At 46.6% G+C, this 27,845-nt stretch overlaps 1 long non-coding RNA gene across 1 annotated transcript; it reads right to left on the reverse strand.

Moving 5' to 3' along the window:
• Positions 1-27,232, reverse strand: LOC148107780 (uncharacterized). Its single transcript, XR_015721605.1, has 3 exons — positions 26,948-27,232; positions 4,806-5,048; positions 1-2,922 (listed from the first exon to the last, which is right to left on the reverse strand). It is a non-coding gene; the product is annotated as an uncharacterized LOC148107780 (long non-coding RNA).
• Positions 27,233-27,845: the final 613 nt, after the last annotated feature.

Raw genomic sequence — 27,845 nt, forward strand, 5'->3', positions numbered from 1 at the left:
TTAGCAAAAAACACATTTAATAAAAGGTTGTTATCCAAAATATACAAAGAATTTTTTAAAATCAACAATAAGAAAACAACTTGATTTAAAAATGGACAAAAGGGGCGCCTGGGTGGCACAGCGGTTAAGCGTCTGCCTTCGGCTCAGGGCGCGATCCCGGCATTCTGGGATCGAGTCCCTCATCAGGCTCCTCCGCTGGGAGCCTGCTTCTTCCTCTCCCACTCCCCCTGCTTGTGTTCTCTCTCTCGCTGGCTGTCTCTCTCTCTGTCGAATAAATAAATAAAATCTTTAAAAAAAAAAATGGACAAAAGACCTGAACAGATTCCTCACCAAGATGTACGGATGGCAAGTAAGCATATGAAAAGACTTTCAACATTATACATAAGAGGGATTTGCAAATTAAAACAACAATGAGATACCACTACACATCTATTAAAATAGCCAAAATCCAAAACACTGACAACACCAAATGCTGACAATTATGTGGAGCAACAGGAACTCTCATTCACTGCTGGTGGGAATGCAAAGTGCTATGCCCACTTTGGAAGACAGTTTGGAAGTTTCTTATAAAACTAAACATAGTCTTACCATAGGTCTAGCAATAGCACTTCGTAGCTTTATCCAAAAGAAGTGAAAATGTATGTCCACGTAAAAACCTGCATGTGATGTTTATTGCCATAAACATTTGAAATGTGAAATTAAATTTGATATTGCTTAATTTATAATTGCCAAAAACTTGAAGCAACCAAGATATTCTTCAGTAGGTGATGGGATATTATTCAGCACTTTAAAAAGATGAGCTATCAAGCCATAAAAAGACATACAGGAAACTTAAATGCATATTTCTAAGTGAAAAAAGCCAACCCGAAAAGTCTACATACTGTGTGATTCCAATTATGTGACATTCTGAAAGAAACAAGACTATGGAGACAGTAAAAAGATCAGTAGTTACCGAGGCTTCGGGGAAAAGAGGGATGACTAGGTGGAGCACAGAGAATTTCTGGAGCGGTGAACTATTCTGCACGATACTATAATGGGAGATGCAAGTCACTATACATTTGTCCGAACAATTGCCCAAACATTCTATGGAATGTACAACACCAAGAGTGAGCCCTAATGTAAACTACAGACTTTGGATGATGACATGTCCGTGTAGCTTCTGACTGTGACAGATGTACCACTGGGGTGCAAAATGTTGATAGTGGGAGGAGGTGGGGGGGGGTGTAGGGAATATATAGGAATTTTCTATACTTTTGGCTCAGTTTTGTGGTGAACCTAAAACTGCTCTGAAAAATAGTTTATAATTTAAAAAACTAACCTAACTTTATATAAATACAATAGCAAATTCACAGAAAGAAATTAATTTGAGTAATTTCTTTAAAGATTATTTTTTTTATTTATTTGAGAGAGAGAATGAAGGAGTGAGGTGGGGAGGAACAGAAGGAAAAACGGACTCCCTGCTGAGCAGGGAGCCCAATGCAGGACTCAATCCCAGGACCCTGAGATCATGACCTGAGATAAAGGCAGCCACTTAACCAACTGAGCCACCCAGGTGCCCCAAATTCGAGTAATTTTTAATGTCTACATTCTCTATATCCTTAGTGGGAAATATATTCTAAGGACAAAAGAACTGCAAAGAAATCTTAAATGTTACTGAACAGGTTTACTGGTAGTAGTAATAATGGTATAATGTTCTGAAAATATTTTATATATGTCATAGGATAAAGTAAATACATAAATACATTCATGCTATTAGGAACCAAGATTTCCGCTATGAGAGAATAGAGATAAAAATTTAAAATAAGAAAAAGTAAGGATTATTTTTAATTGTAAATATCAGTGAACTTACAGTTTTGGTTTTTGTTGTCATTTTGGTTTTTTTTTTTTTTTTAAGATTTTACTTATTTATTTGTCAGAGAGAGAGAGCACAAGTAGGGAAAACAGCAGGCAAAGGGAGAAGCAAGCTCCCTGCTGAGCAAGGAGCCCAGTGCAGGACTTGATCCCAGGAACCTGGGATCATGACCTGAGCCAAAGGCAGCTGCTTAACTGACTGAGCCACCCAGGCACCCTACAGTTTTTTAAAATATATTTTCTATTACTTCCATTGAAAAGGCCCAGGTGCAACAATATACCAATAGCAATGAGCACCCCTAGCAACCAGATCTTGGTATCTAAATATCATTCCCCACTAAAACAGACCAGAGTTCCTTGGAGAAACATCTGGTCCCAGGTCTGAGGTCAGACCAAGTTGAGCCTTGGATCTCTTGTTTTGCTCAAAGTAAGGAAGTATACAAAGACCTAGAATCATGTTAAAGGGTCTCAGCGGCTGGCCTAAAGGGGCTCCCACTGAGCACATTTGGGTCAGTTCAGGCAATTTGCAAAAATTGATTCAGACAGGGATCATCAATAGACCCTGAGACCACTGGGTAAACTATGTTGGGCGTCGGGACAGTCCCACCATTGCAAAGTATTACCCACAGATTGCTAATTACAAAAGGGTAAAGTTACTTTTATAGTGGAGAGATATGATTGAGAATTTCTCTTTCTCTCCTCTAGGATTTTCTTTTTCCAGGATGCTAACCAAACTTACTATCTGTGGTGCTTCACACTGTATCAGCCTAGCCAAGTTGGAGCCATGTTTCCCGGAATTTCCCTGAAGTAAAGCTGGTCACAAGATAAGTTTAGGAGTGATTCAGAAAGTGGACGTGGAGCCACAGAGTCAATGACGGATAGTTTTCTGGGGCTGAAATTCTACTGGGTGAAGGGCCATTCTGCCCTCTGCAACTTCATCCAGTCCTCAGTGCTTCCATTTCTAGAATGTGAGGCTGATGATCTGGCTTGGGGAGTAGAAACACAGGATTAGCTTGTTTCTTATTTTCCTCTTTAACTTCTCCCAGCATCCTAGAGCTTTTCCTGGAAACCCTAAAAAGAAACAACAACAACAACAACAACATTATTGGATAGCTCAGCCTCACCCACAAGAGGAGCCTGGGAATTACATAAAGCCCCTGTGTATTTGGGCATGAAGAAAGAAGCTCATTTAAATATCTGTGACATCAATGGAACAGGCACTGATTAGACAGATGGACAGTGGCATTTTTAGTATTATATGCCTTATAAGCCTGCAGAAAAATCACCCAGCCCACCATGATGTTAGTGACTCATGGGTGTTAATAGTGACAGTTCATAACTCTACCAAGAATACAGCGAATTTCTGCTTATCCACAAATAGATTGTTACTTTGCCAAGTATTTGCACAGCAATCTGTTCCAGCCTCGGCTACCACAGCAGGCCCGGCTTGGGTGGGGTCAGGGCTATGTATAAGGGAATGTGGACAGCAGGGCTGGGCCTAGAATATCAAGTGAAGGGTAAGGGAGTATTTTCACCCCAGCATGCAACTGATTACATTCTAAGGCGAATATTACTGAGCACCTGCTATGATTGGGACACTGTGCAGGGCAGTAGGGATTCAAACACTATAAAATAGGATCCCTACTTCAGGAAACTTACACTAGAGTTTCAGACACTAACCATAAAAATAAAAACACACGCATCCAGAGGCACTAGCAACAGTAAATGGCCAAGTGTGCCAGCTGTGTGATGCAGCCGATAGAGAGCAGAGAAGAGGAATTTGCACGCTGTAGATGTGAGAGATGAATCATGGGACTGACTGTATTCTCCAGGGAGAAAGGAGAAGGCCATAGAAGCAAGAAATATTTATTAATCATCTAATGATCTACTAACAGCTACCATTTGGGGGCATTGAACAACGCCAAGTGCCCTACCTGTGCTTTTCACTTAATTTTTGCAACCACCATGCGATTAAGTGAATTAGCATTCCCATATTATAATTAACCCAGCACAGTCTCAGAGGTAATTACCCCGAGGTCACCCAATCTGTACACAGCGGGGCAGAGCTCACACACAGATCTGTCTGGTTCAGAGTTCACACTCTTTCTGTTTCAGGGTCTGGGTTCCCTCTTTCTGTATCTCTTCACACTACATGTCTCATGTATGTCATGTGTAACTTCCATGACCTTGGCCTTCAAAGGAAAGCCATGTACACAGGTTGATGGGGGACAAGAAAATGCCAAATGGAAGGGTGAGTGCCCCAATGAATGGCAGAGATCATTGGTGCTGGGGGGGGGCAGTCTGAGGGGACACTCGCGGTGTGGGGAGAAGATGCCATTTGAAAAGCATCAGGTCCCTCTAAGTGCCACCAGGGAGCTCCCAGACAAATGCCGGTACAAAAACTGTAAACTACAACAACAGCCCCTTGAGAATTCTCTTTATTTAATCTCATGCTGCACAGCAGGGCACCCTGATTATGTTTCAACAGCAGACAAATGGCCCTGGGTGGCCTGACTGATTGTGGACATAAGAGGTGGCTGCCATTCCTGAGGCACAGCCACCCATTGGAGTGATGGCAGCTCTCCAGGGCCCAAGAATATCCCCCATGTCTGTAATGGGCCTCACTAGTGTCAATATTTACGAGGAACCCAAGGGACAACAGATGGATGGAGTGAACCAAAAGGCAGCCACCTCCCCATCTTCAGTTTGAGGTCTCTGGTGCCGAACAGAAGGAGGGGTTCAGGGAAAGTGGTGCTCTGCTGTCACCTTGCCTGACTTGTTCACCTCCCTTAAACATTTGAGTAACTACTTAGTGAAATGTGGATAATAAATGGCAGGAGTCCAGTGAAGTGTTAGCATTTCTGTCTTAGGATAAAACAAATCCTCTCCCTTCCCCCGACTGTAATTTTCTTCTGTATAATTTTCTAGCAGTACTTGGCAGGTTTGGGACTCACCAGCACAGAGTCATTAGCTGTAGGAATGACAGCGATGATACTTCGAGTCCAGACGGAAGAGAATTGGCCAAGAAAAATCCTGGGGAGGGGCGCCTGGGTGGTGCAGTCGTTAAGCGTCTGCCTTCGGCTCAGGGCATGATACCTGAGTTCTGGGATCGAGCCCCACATCAGGCTCCTCCACTGGAAGCCTGCTTCTTCCTCTCCCACTCCCCCTGCTTGTGTTCCCTCTCTCGCTGCCTGTCTCTGTCAAATAAATAAAATAAAATCTTTAAAAGAAAAGAAAAGAAAAAAGAAAAGAAAGGAAAGAAAGAAAGAAAGAAAGAAAGAAAGAAAGAAAGAAAGAAAGAAAGAAAGAGAAAGAAAGAAAGAAAAATCCTGGGGAGTGCCAACATCCAAGTCTGTGATGTGAAGAGGAGGGACCTCTGAACTCTGTGTGATCGTGGATGTCCATAAAGAACCAGGACCCAAGAGTGTCCCAGGAGTCTGCGGTCCAAGGCAGCAAGAAAATCCAGGAAGAAGACAACTAAAAAATGTCCCCTGCATTTGGTACGTAGGTCGTGAACAACCTTAATGTGAAAGTTCTGGTAGAGTGTTAGGGTTCTGAAGACAGAGCCACCTGGACTAAGGGGCAATAGGAGGTAAGGAAGCAGAGAAGTTTGAATACACTAGTGGGGAAGGTCAAGGGAGAGTAATTTTTTTCAAGATGGAAATTATTTAAGTGCGATGAGAGTTTCAGGGGAAAGATCCACTAGGGAGTGAGGAGTCATCACAGGGCTGGAGGAGCTGATGGCAGAACATTGGCAGGCATTGTACGGAGAGAGCCTGGAACGTATGTTCCTCAGCCAGACTCTCAAAGTTTTCCCGAAAATCCATAAACAACTTAGATTGTCTTCTTCCATCACCCTTTTGGACCTAGTCAAGGACAGGAGGCCCAGACCGGCCATCTTTGTTGACCTAATCAGTTTACCCCCAAAAAAGTGCGAACAAGCTTTCTGTGTACAGACCATCTACATTGTTTTCTCAACCCCCACTCTCATATATAAATCCTTATCTCAGCTTAAGAACGGATTCCTTGGGTGACTCAGTCGATGGAGCAAGCGACTCTTGATTTCGGGGTAGTGAGTTCGAGCCCCATGTTGGGTGTAGAGATTACTTTTTTTAAAAAAGAAGGGATTCTTTCACATAGGAGGAAACAATTTGCATACAAAATAATACGCAAACCAACTAAATGTTCTTGAGGTTTTTTTTTTGTTTTTTTTTGGCAAGAGAAAGAAAGGCAGACGATGCAGGAGCAAGTGGTGGTGACTGATGAGCAAGGTCCAGAGATGTTGGGAGGGGATGGGGTCAGAGGGATCCCAAAGAAGTTGCCTTTCAGTAGGAGCATGGCTCCCCCATGCTCTGACCCTGGAGGAGATGTGGGGAGGGTGCCTAAGATTGAGGGGGCAATGGGATAAAGGTGTGAGTGGGACAGGAAGTTAGGCGGCTGTCTGCCGAGAAGGAAGAGGCCAAAGATGCAGGGAATGGTGGAAGGTTTAAATTGTTGAAGAGGATGGGCGATGGACCGGACATGGGAGAGAAAGCATCACTGGGCACCCACACAGACCCAGCTGAAGCAGAGACACAAATGGTGACAGTCTGCATGGCTAGGTGATTTCCCCCCACCAGCTACCCAGGTGCAGAGGGAGAGGGAGTGCGGTAGGTATTTCACTGGGTGGGTTCAGAAGAAGAATGGGGTAGGGGGCGTGTGGGGAAAGGGGGAGGCAAGGAGTTCAGATGATCTCAGGACCTGGGCTGGAACGGGGAGGGGGGAGAGGCAAGGAGGGTGCGCGTGGTGGCCCGTGTTCTAGTTAGAACAGAATCCACTCCAGCTGGCTGAAAAAGAGAGGGATATAGATAGCTCAAAAAAGATCACTGAGAGATGTAAAGAAACAGACTCTGGCTGAGCGTCCAGGAATGTCGCCCCCCACACATGGTGGGACTGGCCCATCGCAGGGGCTGAGCCTCCACCGTAATCACGAAGTCGAGCTCAGAGACCGACCACCACAGCTGCCAACTATAGAACGAAACCCCCTCCGTCACCACGCTCCCGGAAAAACAGACGCCCCTGCTCTGCCTTCTCTGGATAACTCAGCGTTGAGTCAATGTCTCTTGTAGATGCATGAGGTTGCTGGGGCCTAAATCACCGCCCTGGCAGCAAGGAAGTGAGGGGGACTGGCGCCTGAACTGTGTGTCTGGTCTCCCCTCCCCTCGCGCCCCCAGGGTTGGTACTTGCACTGCGGAGAAAGTGTTCAAGAAGTACGGAAGGGGTTCAAGAGGTTTGGGACAGCCGTCTGCTCCAGGGTCCGTCAAGGCTGCCGCAGCCTACACGGGGCCTCTGTGAACGCCCTTCTGGGCACACACTGGGTGCGCATGGCTTGGCACGGTCTGTTCTTTATGAGAAGATAAGGGTGCTCCTGCTTCCAGGGACACGCCCGCCCCCACGCACAGGTGCAGGAAGCTTAGGGAGCAAAGTGCAGGTTGGGTTTCAGCCCCCACCTACCTCCTCAAGCGGCAGACTCTGTGCAGTACGTAACGGGCACGCGCATTTGTGACAACTCAGGAGCCCACTGACTGGGCCGAAATAGAGGGGCCAAGGGCCAAGAAGCCACCACCAAGTCAAAGAGCACGTGTAGTGGGAAGGCAACTGGGAGAGCCAGAAGGCTGGGCGTTCTGGTCACAGCATGAAAGCCAGGGGTCTGAGAGTTCTGGGCTGGAGCTGTCAGTGCGGGGAGAACAAGTTCCCGTGGGCGGGGGAAGTGCAGGGGAGCTAAGAGGCCTTGAAATTCAGCAAGCTGTTTGAGAGACAGCTCCCCTATGTGGATATTAAAAGTCGAGATGGACGAAGAGGAAGAAGGGAGCCAGATTCCAAAGTCGTCCATGAGACAGTTATAGGGAGACAGTGGGTGACGCACCCAGGGGAACAAGAAGAAGGTAGTAACTTTGGATGAGAAGGACTTCATGTAAGGGTGGGAGCAGCAGCTGGGAGCTAACCAATAACCACAGATCCCCAACTCTCCTCTCCTGGCCCCTGCTCCATGGGACACTGACGTGTGTCCTCAGGCCGCCATAACAAAGGACAACAGACTGGGGGTCTTAAATAAAAAAAACTTATCTCTCACAGTTCTGGAGGCTGGAAGTTCAAGATCAAGTTGCTAGCATGCTTGGGTTCTGGAGAGAGCCCTCTTCTTGGCTTATAGATGGTTGCCTTCTCCCTGTGTCCTCACATGGCAGAGAAGAGGACAAGGTCTCTGGTGTCTCTTCTTATAATGGCACTAACCCCATCATGTGGGCCTTACCCTCATGACCTCATCTAGTCCTAATCACCTCAAAGACCCCATCTCCAATATAGCCTTCCACAGGGGGTAGGGCTTCAATATAGGAATTTGGCGGGGGGTACACAGTCCATAGCACGCAGTCCATAATACTCCATTGTTTGTGAACAAAAGAAAACCCCTATTCTCACAAAGCTTATATTCTAATGGAGAGAGGCAGACAACACACACACACACACACACACACACACACACACACACACACAGTATGTTAGGATAAGTGCTATAAGAAAAACTAGGTTTGTGGGATGATGGAGAGGCAGGATATTACCATACATTGGATGGATATAGAGGAAGGGAGTGGGACATCGAATATCTGGTGAAAGAATGTTATTGACTGAGAGGGCAGCAAGTGCAAAGGCCCTGAGGCAGGACCGGGTTTGACATGTGAAACTGGAGAGGAGAGAGGGACAGGAAGGAAAGTAGCAGGATTTGTTGTCATTGGAGTATAACAGCAGGCAAATCACACCGGGACATTGTAAGGACTTCAGTTCTTGCTCTGAATGAGGTGGAAAGCTACTTAGGCTAATGAGAGAAATGACATGATCCAGAAGTGAAAGAATGGAAAACCCACAGTGGAGGAAGTTACACGTGTGGTGTTCCCTAGGGGAGAGGTGGGTGGCAAGGAAGAGAGGGGTAGAAGAAGAGAGGTTTGACAAAGCTGAGCACTGAGAGGTGAGAGTCCATGGGACACAGTGGCATGATTGGGTTGGGGGGGAGGCCAGGGTGAGGAAGGGGCATGGGAAAACAGGAGAGAGAGGGTGGTTGCCTGCACACCTAAGATCAAAGTGGGGCGGCGGAGACTGGACGAAGATGCTCGAAGCAGGGTGGGGTCAGGACTCAGAGGCACGGGGAGAGCTACCTGAGATCTGCGGAGGCCCGAAAGGGTGGTGGTGTAATGTGGAAGCCTCCAGAGGTGCCCGAAGGCTTCAGGATGGCAGGGGAGAGAGACGCGGGGAAGCTGGGACATGTCGCCAGTGCGCGGGGTGGGACCTTGGAAAGCCAGCACAGTGCAAGGGGCTTTCTGGCCAATATCTCCCTCCCCGTAAATTCTGAGGGGAAAGGATAGGAAGAAATGGAACCCTGGAAAGCTGTCCAGCCCAGGAAATCCCCCCGCCCCCTAGGATCTGGGTGGGCCCTAAGGTCCTGAAGAATGGTGAGCAGGGAGGCGGAGCTTGCCCAGAGAAAGGAAAAGAAGGAAGCAGAAGGCTGCCCTTGGGACACTCCCTCCTTTGCAGCAGCCCTCCCGGTGACCTGGTGACCCGGCCTGCAGGGGACGTGCAGGGAGGAGGCCACGGATTACGAAGGGAAAAAAGCTACGGAGTCGATCTAATCAAGAGTCACTTTCCATAACCTCGTTTGCAATTCAGTTGCTCCTTTGGCAAAAGGCCCCGTGCAGCTGTTCCACCCAGCAAGGCAAGCCTTTGCCAGGTGATCCAGGGGGGCCGAGCCGGATGCCTCGCAGCTGCCGGCCTGACTGCTGCAGGGCTCAGTTTCCCTCTCTGGGCCGGCTTCCTGAGTCTCAGCCACTAGGCCGGCATCGCACTGGGTCACAAGTGAGGCGGGAGGCGCGGGAACAAGGAGACAGCCCTGCCTGGCCTTGCCCCGCCTTGCCTGGTTAAAGCAAGACACAAAGCGCTCTTTGATCTGAGCCCTCTGCCAGTTCTAGAAGCGCTGCGTCTGTCACAGCTCCAAAAAAGAGCAGGAGGTTACTTAGCTATGGATGAATAATAATTGGGCATTTGTCTAACAGCTACTGTACTGATGAATAATTAAAATTTTTATTACAATCGAGGCGAAAATCAGTCTACCCACACGGACGGTCTGTCAGCTGAGCCGGGGAAATGCAGGTATTGGAAGAGGACCTTCTGAGTTCGGAAAGAGAAGCCATGATTATGGTTAAGAAGGCCGGGCGAAAAGCTGGGGATGTTCCAAAAATTACAGGGGATGCAGACCCAAACACAGGGAGGCCTGTTCCTTTACAGCTCTTTTCAGGATGTAATAAGATCAGTGGACTGGAGTCAGACCTGGGGCGTGCAAACAGCTGAAACAGCTAGCGAGAGCTATGGGTGACAACCAGGAAGCCCACAAGGTAAAGAGAAACAGATAATGACTTGGCCATACACATACCCTTCTCTCACAGCCGATGCTGGGGACTTTGATGACGGTGGAGAGGGGACAGCTGGGGTATGACAGGGAAAGTGCAGAACTCAGGAGTCGGAACCCACCTCCCAGTTCAACGGGATGGCTACTTCTTGGCTGTGACCTTGGGCAAGTTCACCAAACCTGCACAGGCATCCCTCTCTGCATCCATAAAATGGGGAAAATACTGCCTTGCCATATGTTGCCCTGAGGATTAGATGAGATCATGTAAACGAGACTATTTGGTAATTACAAAGACACACAGCAAGTGCAAGAATTCCTAACTCAAAAATCAGACTTAAAGGCAGCGGGGTCCAAACAGCCTCCGAGCTGGGATAGGTTGAGTGAATTAGGATTCGGGAATAATGAAAAAGAAGATCTGTGCTATTTGGGTTGGATATGAAATTATCAATGGAATTTCATAGAGTCCCACTTAAATACATTGTACAAGGCAAATAAATATCCCTTTCGTTATAAATAGCGCTTCACTTTTCTCTGGTTTGTCAACAGGACAGCCCACTTAAAAGAAGCCACGAAACATTACTTATTTTGATGAGAGAGTACCCGTGGAATTCATACATCCACCAATAAATAGATTCACGCCGTGGAACGTGACCACGGGGAGGAGGGACTATTTCTGAGAGCATGTCCTATGCAGTAGAACCCTGACATCCCCTGAGGGATAAATCCCAAGAAAGCCCTGACTCCTCAAATATGTAGCGATAATACAGTGTCATCGTCATCTTCCTCCATGCAGTGACCAGCCTTGCAGTCCACAATTCGAGTTCATGATGAAAACCCGAAGTGTTCAACGTCTGAAGGCTGAACGTCCATCACGCATTATCTCCGTGAATCCTCACAACACTCCTGTGTTCCCCATTTTACACACAATGAAATGAAGGCTCCAAGCGGTTTAAGTAACTCGCCCAAGGTTCTGAGGCTGTGAACGCAGAGAACCAGGGTTGGAAGCTTATAATCTCTTCAAAGCCATTAAAGCGTTCACTATACTATTCCCCTTCATAGTTCACGTGGGGATACAACATTGACCACAACAAGGTCCCTTTCCCTTATAACCTTCTGGGAGACATAATAGTGCACCAAGTGAATCAGCAAGCCTTGTTGGGGACCTCCGTTCAAGGTGCCGGAGATCCCCGGATGAACGGGAAAGCCAAAGCCCTGTGCTTGGGAGCAGCCAGGAGCTGAGCGCCGTGTGCGTGGTGCAGAGTCAGTGCTGGAGGCCTCGCAGGGCCCCTCACTAGCTCTTGGGGCTGGATCCCCTTAGGTTCCTGCCCCTGGATGTCCTGGTTACAGCTACCGCCCGAGCAGCCCCCTTAAGCGTCCGAAAACTGCCGATAGCACGCGGGCTGCATAGAAACAGAAGAACAGGGATCTGGAGGCAGCATCCCGGCAGTTCTGGCTTCACCGTTGCTAGGCCCGTGACCCTCTGGAAGTCCTTCAACCACCAACTCAGCCTCTTTGCTTGTAAATGGGGACATTGTTGAGTGGAAAGGACTGGTGCCATACCGTCCGGAAGTGAAAATCATACTCAGTGAAAGCTGGCTTTTATTATCTTTGTGTGTTTCTTCTAATCAGACCCAGGGTAAGTGGTGTTTTCATCAGTCCACGAGGCTCTGGGAGACGCAGTCTCTGAATGTTCCCAAGGGCTCCTCTGTGGCGTGCAGGAGTGTGTCACGGGGTTCGGGCCTCGGTAGGAAGTGGTGTTGCAGAAGGGGAGGGGCCAGGAAAAAATCATTCCACGCCGCCTCCTTCTTCCCGTCCCTTCTTGGGCATAGATGTATGTAACATAGGGTGCAAGTCTGTGTGGCTCCAGTTCACAAAGAGCAGGGCGGGAGGGGAGGGATTTCTAAAACTCATGCTAGAACCGCGGAAGACTTGAGCTATGGGGGAGCCGCTCCTGACTCCGCAGGTGCCGCCATCCTGCGTGTGACTCTGCCCTGACTCGGCGCCTGAACGACTGTGGCCTGGCCACTGGGCTCCACGGGCCGGGAATGCCGCTTCGTCTCAGAATAACAAAGCAGCTGCTGTCCCACCAGCTGAATGCGCCTGGACATCTGGCCGGTGTCCTTCCAAAGGGCTCCATCCTGAGCGATGCTCGAGCAAAATACTCCATCCAACCTTCCATTGTGGACTCCGGCCAGGACTGCGCGTCTGACCGTTAGCAGCCAGCTGCTGCGCTCCCGACGAGACAGGTCATGAATAGTTGGCCGGTATCTCAGTGCTTTCAACAACCACATCAGCGATGACGGCTGAGCAGTCAGATTTATTCGCCCGGCTCTAAACTCTTGTACCTATCAGAAAGAAATAGAGCCAAGCCCTGAAAGTCAATTTGGGGTGTTGTATAAACATCGTCTTCACTGTGACTTATTTCTTCCTTCTCAGCTATCTCAGGTCACTCAAAGAAGTTAGGCAGTTTGCCCACGGTGTCCAGGGATGAGCATCCAATTACATTTCGCTGAATCCAGGGTCTTCTCCTGAAGTTCAGAACAGTGTGGTTGGCTCATGTGCCTAAGCAATGTCCCTGCAGTATGATGGTGGGGGAAATTGTGACATTCGTGCCCTCCATCCTCCCACCCTGGTGCCTGTGAGATGGTAGGGAGAGGAGACAGTGCTGTGAGAACAGGGAAGAGAGCTCCTCTGTTCAGAGAATCAGCCCACCGCCCTTGAACCTTCTCGTAAAACCTCTGCCCAAGGGCGACCTGAAACCACTCATGACATCATCAACTTCTCAGCTTGGTCTGTTTAAACTTGGAGTTCACATATGGGGCAGCCTTGTGCCCTCATACACATTCCAGTGTTTGAAGAAAAAAAAAGCTTCCTTAGATTGAAATGAAACGAGATCCTCTAGAACTTTCTTCCACCGGTCCATTAGATATACCAGGTTTGCATCGTACCTTCAGAAAATATGAAGAAAAAAAAAAAAGGAACAGGTGCCTCTTCTCTTCCTGCCAAATCCTCCTCCTGATCTATCCCCAAAGAGGTGTATTAGCTTGTTTTCTGACTTGTTTTAAAAAGTCAGGTACTCCAAGTCACATCTTAATGAACTCTAAAAGGCTTTTTCTGGTGGACCTCTTTTCCTGTGTCCCCTCATCTGGCCTCCTGAATATTACAGAATCCTCCAACCACTGCAGTATCCAGCACATGCACACAGTCCAGAGAATTCCAGGCAAAGGCTCGACTGTGAACAAGAAAAAGGCGGTTGTGGCTGCTTCTCAGTGCTTACTAGGGACAAAACAAAAGCCACAAGGATGAGCTTTGAGTTTTGCAGTGGTGGGGTCATGCGGCTCAATCCAGGCCTTGGTCATAGTTTTTAACTCTCTCCAAAATGATTTGTGCAAACCTGTCAACATTGCTCTCAACAAATGCATAGGTATATTCAGGATATTCTACTGACGGGAACTGTCATCAGAAAATCACCTCACTGGGGCACCTGAGTGGCTCAGTCAGTTAAGCGTCTGACTCGATTTCAGCTCAGGTCATGATCACAAGGTCATGGTATTGAGCCCCAAGTCGGCCTCCCGGCTCAGCAGAGAGTCTGCTTGTTTCCCTCTTCCTCTCCCTCTGCCCCTCCCTCTGCTCAATGCACGCAATTTTCCCTCTCTCTCTCTCAACATAAATGAATAAAATCTTTAAAAAAAAAAAAAAGAAAGAGAACGTCATCCCGTCTTCTCATGACCACATCCATATACCAGAACACTCCCTTAAGGTGGGAAGTGAGACAGTAAAGGGGAAAACATTAACTAATTGATAATTCTTTCACTCAACACATTTGCATTCAATTAACTTTTTGTTTTCACAGCATCAAGGGGCTGGAAAAAAGAGACATTAAGAAACCATAACCCATACTCCGATATTCTGATAGACCTATATTTGAAATTTCCCAATGGGGAATGGATGTCTTTATTGGTGGTAGTGGTGATGGTGATGATGACATTTTTGTGTTTGCTTGTTTTACATTAGTAAGTATTTCAATGTAAAGAGAGAAGTGTAGACTATAATAAAATAAATAGCTGTGTGTCCACCATCTACTTTAACATTATTAACACTTTGCTGTATTTTATTCCATTTCTTTTTTTGTAAAAAAACAAAAAACAAAAAAAAAACCACAGCATTTAGATACATGGAATGCTGTGTGTTCCTCCCTGATCCCTCCCTCCTTAGGCAACCATTGGCCTGAAGCTAACGGTATCAGTCCCATGAAGACTTTGAAAAAATTCACTATGGCTTCCCATGTGGCCGCAACCACCAGGTAAGCAAGATGGGCGTTTACAATCACATTCGAGAGCTAAGAAGAAGAAGCAGTCCCATATAATACGTTTTCTTCTCCAGGTGCTATGGGCAGTACCACCAGCTCTCTGCTCTACCAACCCCATAAAGTGCACACACTGGGACACAAGGTCAGGCAAGGTTATGTCATATATTGGACTCACATGCCCCTGAGGGCAACCTACAGGAATCCCGTCCATCATGGTGTTAACCAATTAGTTTGCTTGAAGTCTTCAGTCTGTTGCTAAGGAGCCAGCTAGGTACCACTGGAAACTGAGAGCCCTGAACTCTGACTTGATTGAAGAAGATTCCACATACAAATTCTTTGAGGTTCTCTTCATTGACTTATTCCATTAAGCTATTAGAAGAAATCCTTGGGTGTCTGGCTGGCTCAGTCAGTAGAGTGTACAACTCTTGATCTCGGGATTGTAAGTTCAAGCCCCACATTGGGTGTAGAGATTACTTAAAAATAAAATCTGAAGAAAAAGAAGAAGGAGAAGGAGAAAGAGAAGAAGTAGTGGAGGAGGAGGAAGAGGCGGAAGGGGATGGGGAAGAGGAAGAAGAACAAGAAGAAGAAATCCTGACACCCAGTGGGTCACGAAACCAGTCTACAAGCACAGGGAGATTCAAGGACTCACATCTGCAGGCCACAAGAGCCATGGCCTTGGAAAGGGTCTCAAGTGCCACCATGCTCGCCGTGGTTCCCTGTGCAGCTTGGAGAAGGCACAATATTCTCCAGCTCCATCATTACTACCAATATAAGGGATATTTATGAAATTCTTATCTAATAAACTATTTAGAATAGTCAAAAATGTGCTACATATATACTCATAAAGAAATGATGGGGATTTTTTTCATATTTTATCTTTTAAATAAAATTATGTCACACTTCGTGTTCTGTTCTGCACTTGCCTTTCACTCAGCATTATGCTTTTGAGATATGCCCATAATGATACATGAACCTCTGCGTCATACATCCCAGCAGCTATTATATTTCCTATCTTAAAAAAACAATCTCCCATTGACTTTGCCGCCACTTACTGCCCTCTCCTTTGCTCTCTTCACCATTTTTTGCAACAAAATTCCCCGAGAGTGCTGTCTATACTCATCGCCTCTAAGTTTTCTGTCAAACTCTCCCAACCCACTCCAGTCGGAGCCCCCGGACTCCACTAGTGAGAGAGTTGGTTATCCAACAGATGTCCTCCCTGTCTAGCGTTGTTGCATTGCTTCATGAGCGGCCAAGGAGAGGCCTCATGTCTCAGTTCCTGGCAGTGGTTTCTGTAGTCCTCCCATAGCTTCAGAGTGCTTTTCTCTGCTCCTCTGTCCTGAACTTGAGGACCCCCGGACCCAAGCAGACCGGCCCAGCTCAAGAGGTGATAGCAATTCTGTTGGTTCGGCTGCTACGTGATGGTCTTATGAACACTGCACATGTAAAGATGCCCAATCTAGAAGTCCTTTCTGACAGCTTCTAAAGAGAGGCAGAAACATTATGTTGAGCTTTTCCTTCCCTTGTGAACACTGTCATGGCGAGAGAGGAACAAAGAGTCTTCCTCCAGGACCCCTAACCTTGGATTGCCCTTGGATTCCACACAGCTAACCAGCGGAAGTCCCTAGTTGCTAGTAGGATAGAGGAGCCAGAGTGTGGACCAAAAATAACTTTTCAGCCCATCTCTTCCACTCCTAAAAACAGTTTGGAGTTTGCAGTAAGGGTCTATGAATGAACGCTTAGATCTCCTTTAGAGGACTTGGAACTCATGACGGAGCAAGGCAAGGGTACACTGTTCTCAGAGCATCTCTTCTGTGAAAGGACACCTTTATTGGCCATGCATATGCAACCACAAGCTTCTCTTCTCCCCCTGCTCATGGAGAAAGACGGACTCATACACTAAACAGCCTAATTATACTGATAGGTCACATAGATGCACAAGTTAGGCTCATGGTGGCGACTAGGCATTTCATTAACATTCTTTTCCTTCTTTCTTTCTTTTCTTTCTTTCTTTCTTTCTTTCTTTCTTTCTTTCTTTCTTTCTTCTTTCTTTCTTTTCCTTCTTTCCTTCTTTCCTTCCTTCCTCCTTTTCTGTCCTGTTCAAATTACTTTGCATCTCAGTTTATACTGAGATATGGGTGGATATGCATGAGCTCCAAAAGTCCCAGTCCCCTGCTCAGGAAATGTGAAAAAACAAAACAGACACTGTGAATCTCCCCTCCAAACCCCAGCACTGAGAAACAAATCACCTGTGCAGAGAAACCCACAAAGAGATGCTGCTCACCTTGTTAATATATTTTACAGACTAATTTTTGTTTTGCATTAGCTTTTCATACAACTGCATTCGAAAGAGTGTTTCACAATGAGCTGTGTAAATGTAGGACTGGTTGCAGAGAGAGGGAAATAAGAAAAAGGTATAGGCAAAGAAGAAAATGTTACCAAAGATTTTGGAAAGAAAGGTCATCTAGGACAAATAAAACATGTTTAGAAACGAGTGCTGTAGGAAGAAATAGACAAATAACTCGAGACAAGTAAATTGGCTTTCTTCTCCTTTCCTTACATTTCTTGTCTTGAGTTATTTCTCCCTTGGATAAGACAGCAGGGTTTGAATCTCAGCTCTCTCACTATCTGTGACTTTGGGCAATTTATTTTACCTCCATATCCCAAGTCTCATTACCTGTAAAATAAAAGATAATTACAGGACCCACTGCCCTAGGTGACTATGAGTATTAAATGTGAATGGAGTACCTAGCTCATTGCCTGGCCCATAGAATGTATTCAATGCACTTAGCTGAGAGTATTATTAACAATCTCTTTATAAAATTCTCAATAACCATTTCCTCCCGTTTAACCCCCCTGGGCCCCTCAATTCACTCCATCTGTCCTCAGACTCTCCCCTCTTCACTGCCTTCATTCCCACCTCTAAGCCAGGTTGACAACTCACTGGGGCAGGTTCATGAGCTGCCCCAATCTGTCTTTCCAGCCCCAAATACTTCCCTCACTCCATAAACCCACCCTGTGCACTGGCCACACTGAACCATCCTTGCCCTCAGTGATGGCGGCTCTTCAGTGTTTCTTTATTTCTTGGTCCTTACTTCCTTCGTGCTCTTTCCCTGGAATGCCCTTCCCCCTTGCCGTCCTACTCAAGACAGGCCTCCCTTCTCTCCACAGCTCTTTGACCCCACCTCTGATACTACACTCGTCTCTTTGTATTACCAAGTTTTATTTATGGAATAAACTTAGCCATACTGTAAGCTATGTATTTAGACCAGATAGATAGATGATAGACAGACAGACAGACAGACAGATATTTATATATGGTGATCTATGTGTCTCCACCAAGTAGGTACTCAAGGTATGCTTGTGGAATATATGAGTGAGCAGACGGTTTCTTCTGAGCTGTCCCAGTCTTGCTAGGCCACTTGGAAGATCTTCCAGGGACATCAGATCAATGCTGCCTTCTCTTGACACCTACAAACACAAGTGCGTAAGACCCTCGGGTCACTCAGGCAAATTTTCCGGATTGAAAATAGCAAGCCCGTGTGCATCTGACTCTCGTGTGGAGGTGAGTCTTCTGAAGATGAAAAGGAGATGAGGGGTAAAATTCCTCTGGTGGCCCAATTTCCCAGTGAGATCCTCTCATGATTGAAACAGCATCCTGGGAAGACTTATGTGGGACTTGCCTCACCGATCCTGGGCTTATGATAAGAGAAAGGTCTTAGTGGTCAGTGTGACTCTGTATCAGGAGACTTTCCTGGCTCCATTGTTGCTGTGTTTTTTCTTTTAGTAAGTTTTTTATTTTATTTCCGGTATAGCTAACATATAGTGTTATATTCGTTCCGAGTGTACAATACAGTGATTCAGCAATTTATACATCATTTCTCAGCGCTCATCATGATACGTAAGAGGTGACTCTTAATGCCCGTCACCTATTTCACCCATCCCCCAGCCTCCGTTGTTTTTTGGGAGGGGGACACATTAGAGCAGAGATTCCCTGGGAGATCCCGAAAATTCCTCCTCCTCTCGCTATAGCAGTGGGGAATCCAGAAATGATTCACAGCTGAAGCCACTGTCCCACATCAATGCATCATGCGGTCATTTAAACTGGAAACCAGACGGCCATCTGGACACAATCTCCCCGTATTTTTGTGAAGCTTCAAATACACAGTGAGTAAGAGGAGTTCAGTAAATCCTATTATACTGTTGGTGCTGGGAGCCATGAAGAACAACCCTTGGTCTCATGAAAGACACGCTCCCTACAGAGTCTAGAGCCCCCTGGGACAGGATGCCACCTGCTAGAAAAGTAAATCCAAGGGAGAGAGAGGCGCCTCCCAGTAGGTTTTTTGCTTTTTGTTTTTTTAGTTGTTTGCTTCATTCTGTTTTGCTATAGTTCAGTTCTGCTGGTAGCACAGTGGGACTCCTACATAACGTGGCACGATTTTCCTGAGTTTTAGTAAAAGATATGTAAAAACAAAACAAAACAAAACTATGGTCTCCTTGGCAGGCTCAGAAATAATGAATTAGCATGTGAAAAAAGTAAGTGACCCTTCCAAGGTCACCTGGTTAGTGGCAGGGTGTGGACGAGAGTTCAGATGTCCTGACCGCTTGCCACCTGGCCACCTTCCTGGGGACCAGATCCCTTCTAGGTCAGAGCCCGGAACCAAGGAGGTGACAGCATGTGGTAGGGGACAGGGAGGGTGCTGATACAGCCAGTTCCGGCCCTAACTCCTAACAGCCTGAATTCAAAATTGAGCTCTGCTTCTTAGCAGCTGTGAAACATTGGGTCCATTTACTTAATTTCCCTGTACCTCTATTTCCTTATCTGGAAAATGGGACTGATGATAATATGTGTCACTCAGAACTAAATGACACATTAAAGCTTTGGGAATCGGGCCTGGCACATAGTCAAGACTATGTTGGTTGTTACTCAGTCATGGCTTCTCTACAAACCTTTTCTGAGTGGTGCAGAGAACGCTCTTCACCTATTCCTATCATCATGGCCATGAACTTGCTCTGGCACTAGGATTCCAAAGTGGAGTCCCCTTTTAACTTCCTCGGACCCTTGACTCATCTCTGCTAGGAAACTTTTCTGTGGCTACTTACTTACCACTTTTTTTGAGGGTCCCTTCCACTGCCGGACCACTGCAGCCCTTAGAAAGACCCTGCTTGCATTGGGATAAAACCTGATTTGCGCCTCTGTAACTTTTCCCCATTGGTCTTAACACTACTGCTTTACTTCTCACACCAAGACAAATGTTTCCCCTGGGAAACTTGGTGATGTGTTGGGGATTTGTAAACTCATAAAATAAATATGGCATGTTTTCCTGATGAACCAAACTGAAATGAAGATTTATTGGGGAAGTGGGGCGGAATTTAAGCTTTGCGTTGAACATCTCTTCTTTTAAAAAGGTTTTCAAAACTTTAAAATACTTCTCCTTACAACAAACAAGCATATTTTCATGTATAATCTAAAGTTCAAACAATTTGTTTTCCAGACTTGACACAAAATTTTGCTTCTGGCAGCTCTGCCCCAGACCTCCCAGGAGTATCCATTCACTTGCCTTTGACGTTGGGGATTTCTAGATGGAAAAGCCTGAGAAATTCTACTCTATTGAACAGAGCTACAAAGAACAAATCTAATTCCTTTCCCACAGAACCGCCTGTCAAGTTTCCATAAGATCTTACGGTTGGAAAGAGACTCAGAAATTGTCTAAATCGATCTCCTTTCTGCAGCAGCCCTAACAGATGGTCACCCAGCTTCTGCTGGGTCAGGCTCGGAGCAAAGAGACCACGTGGTAAGCCTTCCACTCTGTCTCTGGCCAGCTCTAATGGTTAGAATATGCTTTTCTTGGGGCGCCTGGGTGGCGCAGTTGTTAAGCGTCTGCCTGCGGCTCAGGGCGTGATCCCTGCGTTCTGGGATCGAGCCCCACATCAGGCTCCTCTGCTGGGAGCCTGCTTCTTCCTCTCCCACTCCCCCTGCTGTGTTCCCTCTCTCTCTGGCTGTCTCTCTGTCAGATAAATAAATAAAATCTTAAAAAAAAATGCTTTTCTTAAGCTGAGCAACACGCACGTCGGACCTGAGTTGGACTCCACGCTAGTCACTTAACCTCACTGGACCTCAGTTTCCTTGACTGTAAAATCGAATGAATGGTGTTAGCTGCATCCCAGGGATACTTAGAAGAGAAAATGCGCGTAAATCACTTAGCGTTCTGGCCCAAACATTGAAGGATTCAGTAAATGGTCCCCACCATCACCACCATTTCCCGCATAGCTTCCATGAGCCAAAGACACAGAGCCTGTTTATATCGCCTCTGCTCCAAAACCATGTTTTAGGTGTCAGATGACAGGTAACAGACTCTCCCTCAACTGTGCCTAAGAGCATAGTTCCCTAAGTTAATCTGTCCCCACCTTCCTCCATAGAAGGACGCTGTGACCCTTCACTTAAAGTATCTTTTTTCAGAAAGCCATTTGAAAGTGTATTACAAGCTTCTTACGGCTCAACTGGAGGAATATTAGAGAATGGAAAAGTGCTGTGGAGAAAAGAGAAAGGGGCAGAGTCAGGAGATGGGAAAGGCCAGGACACGGAGGGGTGCAATTTAAAATAGAGTCACCACGTAGCTCAAGAGCTCCAAGGACTGGGCTTTCTCATAAAGTCCAATTGGCAAACGCGGCTTGGACCAGAGTGGAGGGAGGCGTTCTTCTCCTTCTCAGAGTTGCGGACAGACAGATCGGCAGAGCAGCCCTGGCCTGATTTACTCACCCAGCAGCAGGCTGAAAAGAAGGAAAAGAGGGAGAGTAGGTCTGGCTGGGGCAGCCCGAGTCTACTCACGGTTCTACTCACAGAGAATGATCCAGAAACACAACGCCAGCCCTCTGAGTCTCAACAAAGAGGGCCAGAGGTGCAGGAGTTCCCATCTTTACATCACGCCTGGCCCCTAAAAGTCAGCCCAACGGATGGGTCAGGCTCTCAGTCATCCAATTAACTCCTCCTCCTCTTGTAGACCGGAGCAACCACGGTGCCGTGGACTGAATTGTGTCCCCCTAAAATTCACACATTGAAGCCCCGACTCCCAGTGTGACTGTATGGAGGAGAAGTTAAAGGAGGGCATAGTGGTGGGGCCCTAATCTGATAGACGTGGTGTCCTTATATGAAGAGGAAGAGATACCAGAGCTCGCTCTCTCCATCCCATACATGGCAGAGGAAAGGCCACAACAAGAAGGCGGGCCATCTGCAAGCCAGGGAGAGTGTTTGCACCAGGAACCGAAGCGACTGGCACCTTGATCAAGGACTTTGAGCCTCCAGAATGGGGAGAAGATCAATGTCTGTTGTGTAAGCCACGCTGTTTATGGTATTGTGTTATGGCGGCCCTAGCTGACAGGTTCACAGCTGTGGCAGTTCCCCAGGAAAGTGAATTTGTTAGCAGGGCTTCTTCCTTCATGGGTTAGGAGAGTATGGGGAGAGGAGAGCTCCCCACTCACAGGTAGATTCTTAAACCCATTCGGTGCTGTAATGATGAAGTCTGAGAATGTAGAGTAAAGCAAAATTTAAATAGAAAGTTATTAATTGTGCCCCTAGCTAGGTGTTCAATATACTAATTTCTTCTTGGGAGAAGAGGGAATGAAATAAAGCGTTGAGCAGGTGAAAGAGTAAAGAAAGTAAACATTCGCAGAGGGCAAGAAGGAAACTCAAAGGAGTTAGAAGCTGTTAAGCACGCTCAAAACCCAAGTTCAAGCCGTGCAAGTCCTAATTAAAAGCAGGAACGTTTGAAAAGTGTTGACTGAATGCCTGATGTATTCAGGGTGCTGAGTTAAGTGTGGAAGGTCCAACTGAAGACTAGCATGTCAATCCTGCCTTCTAGAAACTTGCGTTTTAAAATGCAAATCTTTCCTTCCTTCTTCCCTTCCTCTCTTCCTTCCTCCCTCTCTTTCTTCTTCCTCCATAATTTACCAAACATTTATGGAGCCAGTCCTTTCCTAGAGAGCACAAAAGGCATATAAAGACAAGTTCAAGTTCGTGCTCTTGAAGTGCTTACAGTTGAGAGAGAGAGAGAGTGAGAGAGAGAGATGCGTTAACAAGGTAACAAAGAAATCCACCTGTGAAGGGCCACTAGTTTCACAGAGACAAAGAACCTTAAAGGATGAATACAAGTTCCACAGATGGGGCCAAAGGAGAAGAACATTCTGAGCAGAAGAGACTGCCGAGCCCCAGCCCAAGGCCTGCAAACAGTGTTCTCCTGAGAGGCCAAGTCCGGCCCTGAGAGTTTTGGATGGAAACAGTCCGCCCTTCAGTAGAGTTTCTCTCTGCCTTCAAAATACTTCTGGATGTGCTTTTGCCTTGAGTTACAAAGCTGAGCAACCAGCCAGAAATATCTTTTCTGCTGAGAACAGCCAAGCCCCGTCCCTTCCGCCAAGGGCTCTAAAGCCGCCTTTGGCCCTTCTGCCTCCCACGAACCCCCATGCCTTCCCGAGTCTGCGATGATGGCGGGCGCAGACAGGAGCCAAAGGGAAAACAGCTCGGCTTCTCCGCCCTGCTTCTTAATGCCCTTTATAGTCCCAGATTTTCCAGCTCTTTAAGCCTCCCACTCCTGCTATGTTAGTCCCTAACATCCATCCACTCATTCATAGTTACTTTTTTTAAGTGCTAGGCACTTTTCATATATTTTTTTAACTGATACTCAAAACAAGTCCAAGAGGTAAGTATTATTATTCTATTTACAGATGGGAAAACTGAAGCTCACAGAGGTTGTATAAGTTGGTTAAGGTGATAAAAAGTAGCTAAGGGGGAAATTTACAACCAAGTCCATCGGAGGCCATAGCTGTGGTTTTCAGAGTACGGTGGGCGGAGCAGCAGCACCCCTGGGAACTCCGTCGGAGACCCTACTGAGCCAAGAACAGGGGTGGGAGATAGTCTCTGACACGTCACTCCCCTGTCTTCCCTGTGCCGGCCTCACTGAAATCTATTATTTTCTTGCTTCACCACCACTCGTCTGTCTGCCTCTGGATTTTGTCAGCGGCGAGTGGCTGAACCCAGTTTGCGTGAGACCCCTGGAGCCAGACACCCATGCACCCCTGCACCCCTGCACCCCGGCTTCAATCTCCAGCGCTCAGTAATGAATACAATATTTAGGACAGGAAACTCCCGTCTCATAAACTCAAGAGATCTACTAGTCACTGAACCCACTCACTTACCTTAATGACCTGTTTTTATTCTCTCAGACTGAATCAGTTTCAGGTCATTGTAATAATCAGCCAACAAGTGAATTGCGTTTTATGACATGTCTATTCTCAAGGTACTTAAAATCACATAAAAGTTTAAATGATATCAGAGAATTTCAAAACTTGAATAAATTTGGGGCACCTGGGTGGCTCAGCTGGTTAAGTGTCCAACTCTTGTATTCAGCTCAGATTGTGATCTCAGGGTCGTGAGATCGAGCCCTGTGCTCAGCAGGGAGTCTGCTGGTCCCTCTCCCTCTGTTCCTTCCCCAACTCATGCTCTCTCTCTTCTAAATAAACAAATAAATAAATAAAATCTTTAAAAATGTATTTATTATTAATATTCAAAAAAACTTCAATGAATTTAATGACTTGCCTCCAAAAAGTACAAAGAGAGGAAGAGACCTGGGAAGTCAGGTTTTTTTTAAAGATTTTATTTATTTATTTATTTTTTTGAGAGAGAGAGAGAGGGGGGGTGAGTGGGAGAGACAGGGAGAGAGAATCTGAAGCAGGCTCCACGCTGAGCACAGAGCCCCACAAGGGGCTCGATCTCACGACCCTGAGATCAGAACCTGAGCTGGGACCAAGAGTAGGACACTCAACTGACTGAGCCACCCAGGCGCCCCCCAGTTTTTTAAGTTATAACTTTAACACAAAACCTTTAACAGCCCCAGATGGTACTGGGTATATACATAGCAAGAGCAGAAACAGAGGCACAGATATGAGAGGACAGATTAAAAGTAAAACAAAACGAAAAACAGAAACTGTGGAAGTTCAGACGCTGTAGTCTTCCAACCAAGGCCCTGAGGTGATTCTAACAGACACTAACGACTGTGAACAATATTTGACGCTTGTACCCTTAACCTCCGCACTAGTTTGCGTCTCCACATTCCTTATCCACAGGCAAAAAAATCACTGTAGGGGGGCTCATCCTGAAAAATAGATTGTTCTTACTTCTCCACCTACATGCTTCCAAGAATTAAAGGTAACTCTTCACTCTAGACTCTAAACTTGAACCCCGTCTCACGGAGCTGCGCCAGATTGGTTATCACACCCATTGGTCAATGGTTTCGTGTAGAAATCTGCTCTTCCATCCTGTAGGGAGTTCGAGGACGCTAGCTACCCACAAAGAGGGAAATTATAGCTTTGCTACTGAATCCAACTTGGTATTAAGTTCTCCTTGTCAACACAGCCCTCCCCTCTTCTAGACTAACCGCTCATTCTAGGCACTACCCTTGGGGACACCATTCCGGCTACTGCCACCAGTCGACGTTTGTTGATTGAGGACTCCGGTGGTGTCAGGTCCTCTGCTAGGCACTAGCATTATCTCAGTTAAATTCTTACAACAACCTAGGAGGCAGGTACTGTTACCAGTCCCATTTCCAAAATGAGGAAACCAAGGCATAGAAGATAAGTAACTTAACCAAGGTCACCAGCTAATCCATTGTGGGGCTGAGTGAGACTTGAACTCAGTTTTTGTCCGCCATGCTTTATCATGCTTTCCTGTCTGGTATAAGCCCTTTTTGAACAAGCCTCCCTTCTCGGTGTACTTCAGGCCCAGGCTCTCTGTTTGGGAGAGGGCTCTGTTGAGAGCCCTCTTCACAGCCCTGTGAATCCAGTTTCTTGCTCCACCGGCATCTGTCACCACCCTCCCCAGTGCAGACCAGCTTAGTCTCCTTTATGGGCTGCTTAGCATGGAAAAAATTCTAGGACCTGCCAATTCCCAGTTTCTAAGACAGGTTTTTTTATCTTGCCATCTCTGCTTTGACCAGACACTTGGTACGACTTCAAACACTGTCTCCCATTATCTGGGTGCCTAACAAGGAACTCTTGGCCCATTTCGAAGCCAGCTTTCTTGAAGCCACTCTCGCAGTGAGTGCCCTTAGTATAGGTTTTGCCTACGATAGAATATACTGAGAAGATAGGCAAAAATCAGGAAGGAGGCTATGTCTTTGCTTATGATTTCTAGGCTGGTGGTAGAACCAGTACTGAATCTGGTTATTGAAGCTAAAAAGGCAAAAATGGGGATAGCAGGGGGAGGAGAAGACGTAGCTTCTCCAGGGCTTGGCTGGTCAGAGTTCATTGTGAGGTTCCTCTCACAAAAGTTGGGGGGAGGCCTCCTGGAGGGTCCTTTCCTCCCAGAACCATTGGGGGATAGGCCGGCTCAACCTTACAGGCAAACAGGAAACTCTGCCCACGCACAGAAGGGAAGAGGAAGCTCCCAGATTCCTGTTCCAAGAAGCCTCCTGAGAAGGACTTTATCTTTGGGGAAAATTTTGCTAAAGGAAATTTGAACTGAAGTTGCAAGTTTCCTTTGTTAAGAAAAACAAATAACATGAAAAGGGAGAGAAGCGATGAGACAAGAAATGGGTCATCACAGATGCAGATCTAATCTCTGGGATAAAATATACTGGAAAGAACATAGACTCCGCAGAGAGAGGGCAGTAGGGAGTGGAAGGCATGGGTATGGCGTGAGCAGAGGTTCCAGACAAGAGGGAGCCTGACCTCCTCAAGAGGCCATGAGGGGTCCTGGTCAACCAGAGAGAGAGCAGTACAATGTAAGCCTCACTGGGTCTCAACTGACCATGAGCCTGTAGTATCTGGATGTACTGTTTACTAAACCCTCGGGCCGCAGAGAGGTCTGCGCTCCAAGCATCTAGGAAATGAGATCATCAAAGCACATTAATGACAACAGTCACCATTTTTTTGAAAGATGTTATTTATTTATTTGAGAAAAAGAGTGATAGGGAGAGAGAGCGCAAGCAGGGGGAAGGGGAAGAGGGTGAGAGAGAAGCAGGCTCCCTGCTCAGCAGGGGATCCCAGACTCCTGGGATCATGACCTGAGCCAAAGGCAGATGCTTAACTGACTGAGGCACCCAGGCACCCCAAGAGTCAACATTTTTAAACATACACTAGAATCTTCTCTAGGTTTTTGCATGGATTATCTCACTTAAACCTCACAGTAACGCTGTAAAATAGGTATCATTATTATGGCTATAAGCGATCTGTTATTTGTATAATATAATAATAGTTGTTTCTTTAAATATATTTGTAGAATATAATAGTTGTATTATTTGCTTGTAGTCAGCGAAGTTTGCCTGGCCATCTTCCTTCCTCTCTCCCCCACTGGATTCTCCCACACTCACCAGCTGCTGCTTCTGAGGACGCGGAAAGGTTGACTACCTTTCAAGGTCACATGGCTTATAAGGCTCGTCGGCAGGATTTGAAGGCGGGCCATCTGCTTCCAAGGTCCCTACTCTTGACTTCTGCACTGAACTGCAAAGCAGTCCACAAAACTAATAAGATGTATCTTCTCTCTGTTCTTCAAGAAAAATTTCAGCAACTCTAGAATGGCAACCACCTGTAGCAGGACAAAACCCTGGGTGGGAATCCTAACTCTACAACTGACGAATGAAACCTTGGACCTTGAACCGTAGAGGGTTAAGTATTAAGAAGGATAATACATGCCTCTGGCCCATCGTGGACGCTAGGTAAGTCATTACACTAGCTTGTATTCATTGACGCTTCTTCAGTGCCAGGCATGGGCCGGACCCCACAGACACAGCTCTTGGATCAAAATCAAATCAACGGGAGGTGATCCATTGCCAGCCCCCCTACAGTTCAGGGCATGAGGAACAGATGAAGTTCTCGTGTCCTCTTTCAATTGTATTTTAATGACTGATATTGATTCAATCGGTTGCAATCGGAAAGCAACTCTCGTCTTTCTCTTGCTGTCCCTTTAAATCCATTCTGCAAACAGATTCTCTCTCTGGCACTGGTAGGAGATTTCAGACCGGTCTAGTAGCTTTTCTGACCATTCCTATGCACGCGGGTCATTTTCGGTCACCAAAACAGCCTCATTTAGTAGCTTAAATATCCAGGCCATGGTAATGATCAAAATTCTGGACTTTTATCTAAATTCGAGTCTCTCATTTTCCAGCAGGGCAGGACTTCAGACGCCAACTCTTTGCCTGGACCCAGGGAGGGTTACCTGGCCATCTTCCTCCCTATCTCCCCAATGAGACCCTCCCATTCTCGCCAGCT

This window comes from Ursus americanus, chromosome 25 (genome assembly GCF_024610735.1).
Source record: "Ursus americanus isolate L20-20 chromosome 25, mUrsAme1.1.p, whole genome shotgun sequence".
NCBI classification, from domain to species: Eukaryota; Metazoa; Chordata; class Mammalia; order Carnivora; family Ursidae; genus Ursus; species Ursus americanus.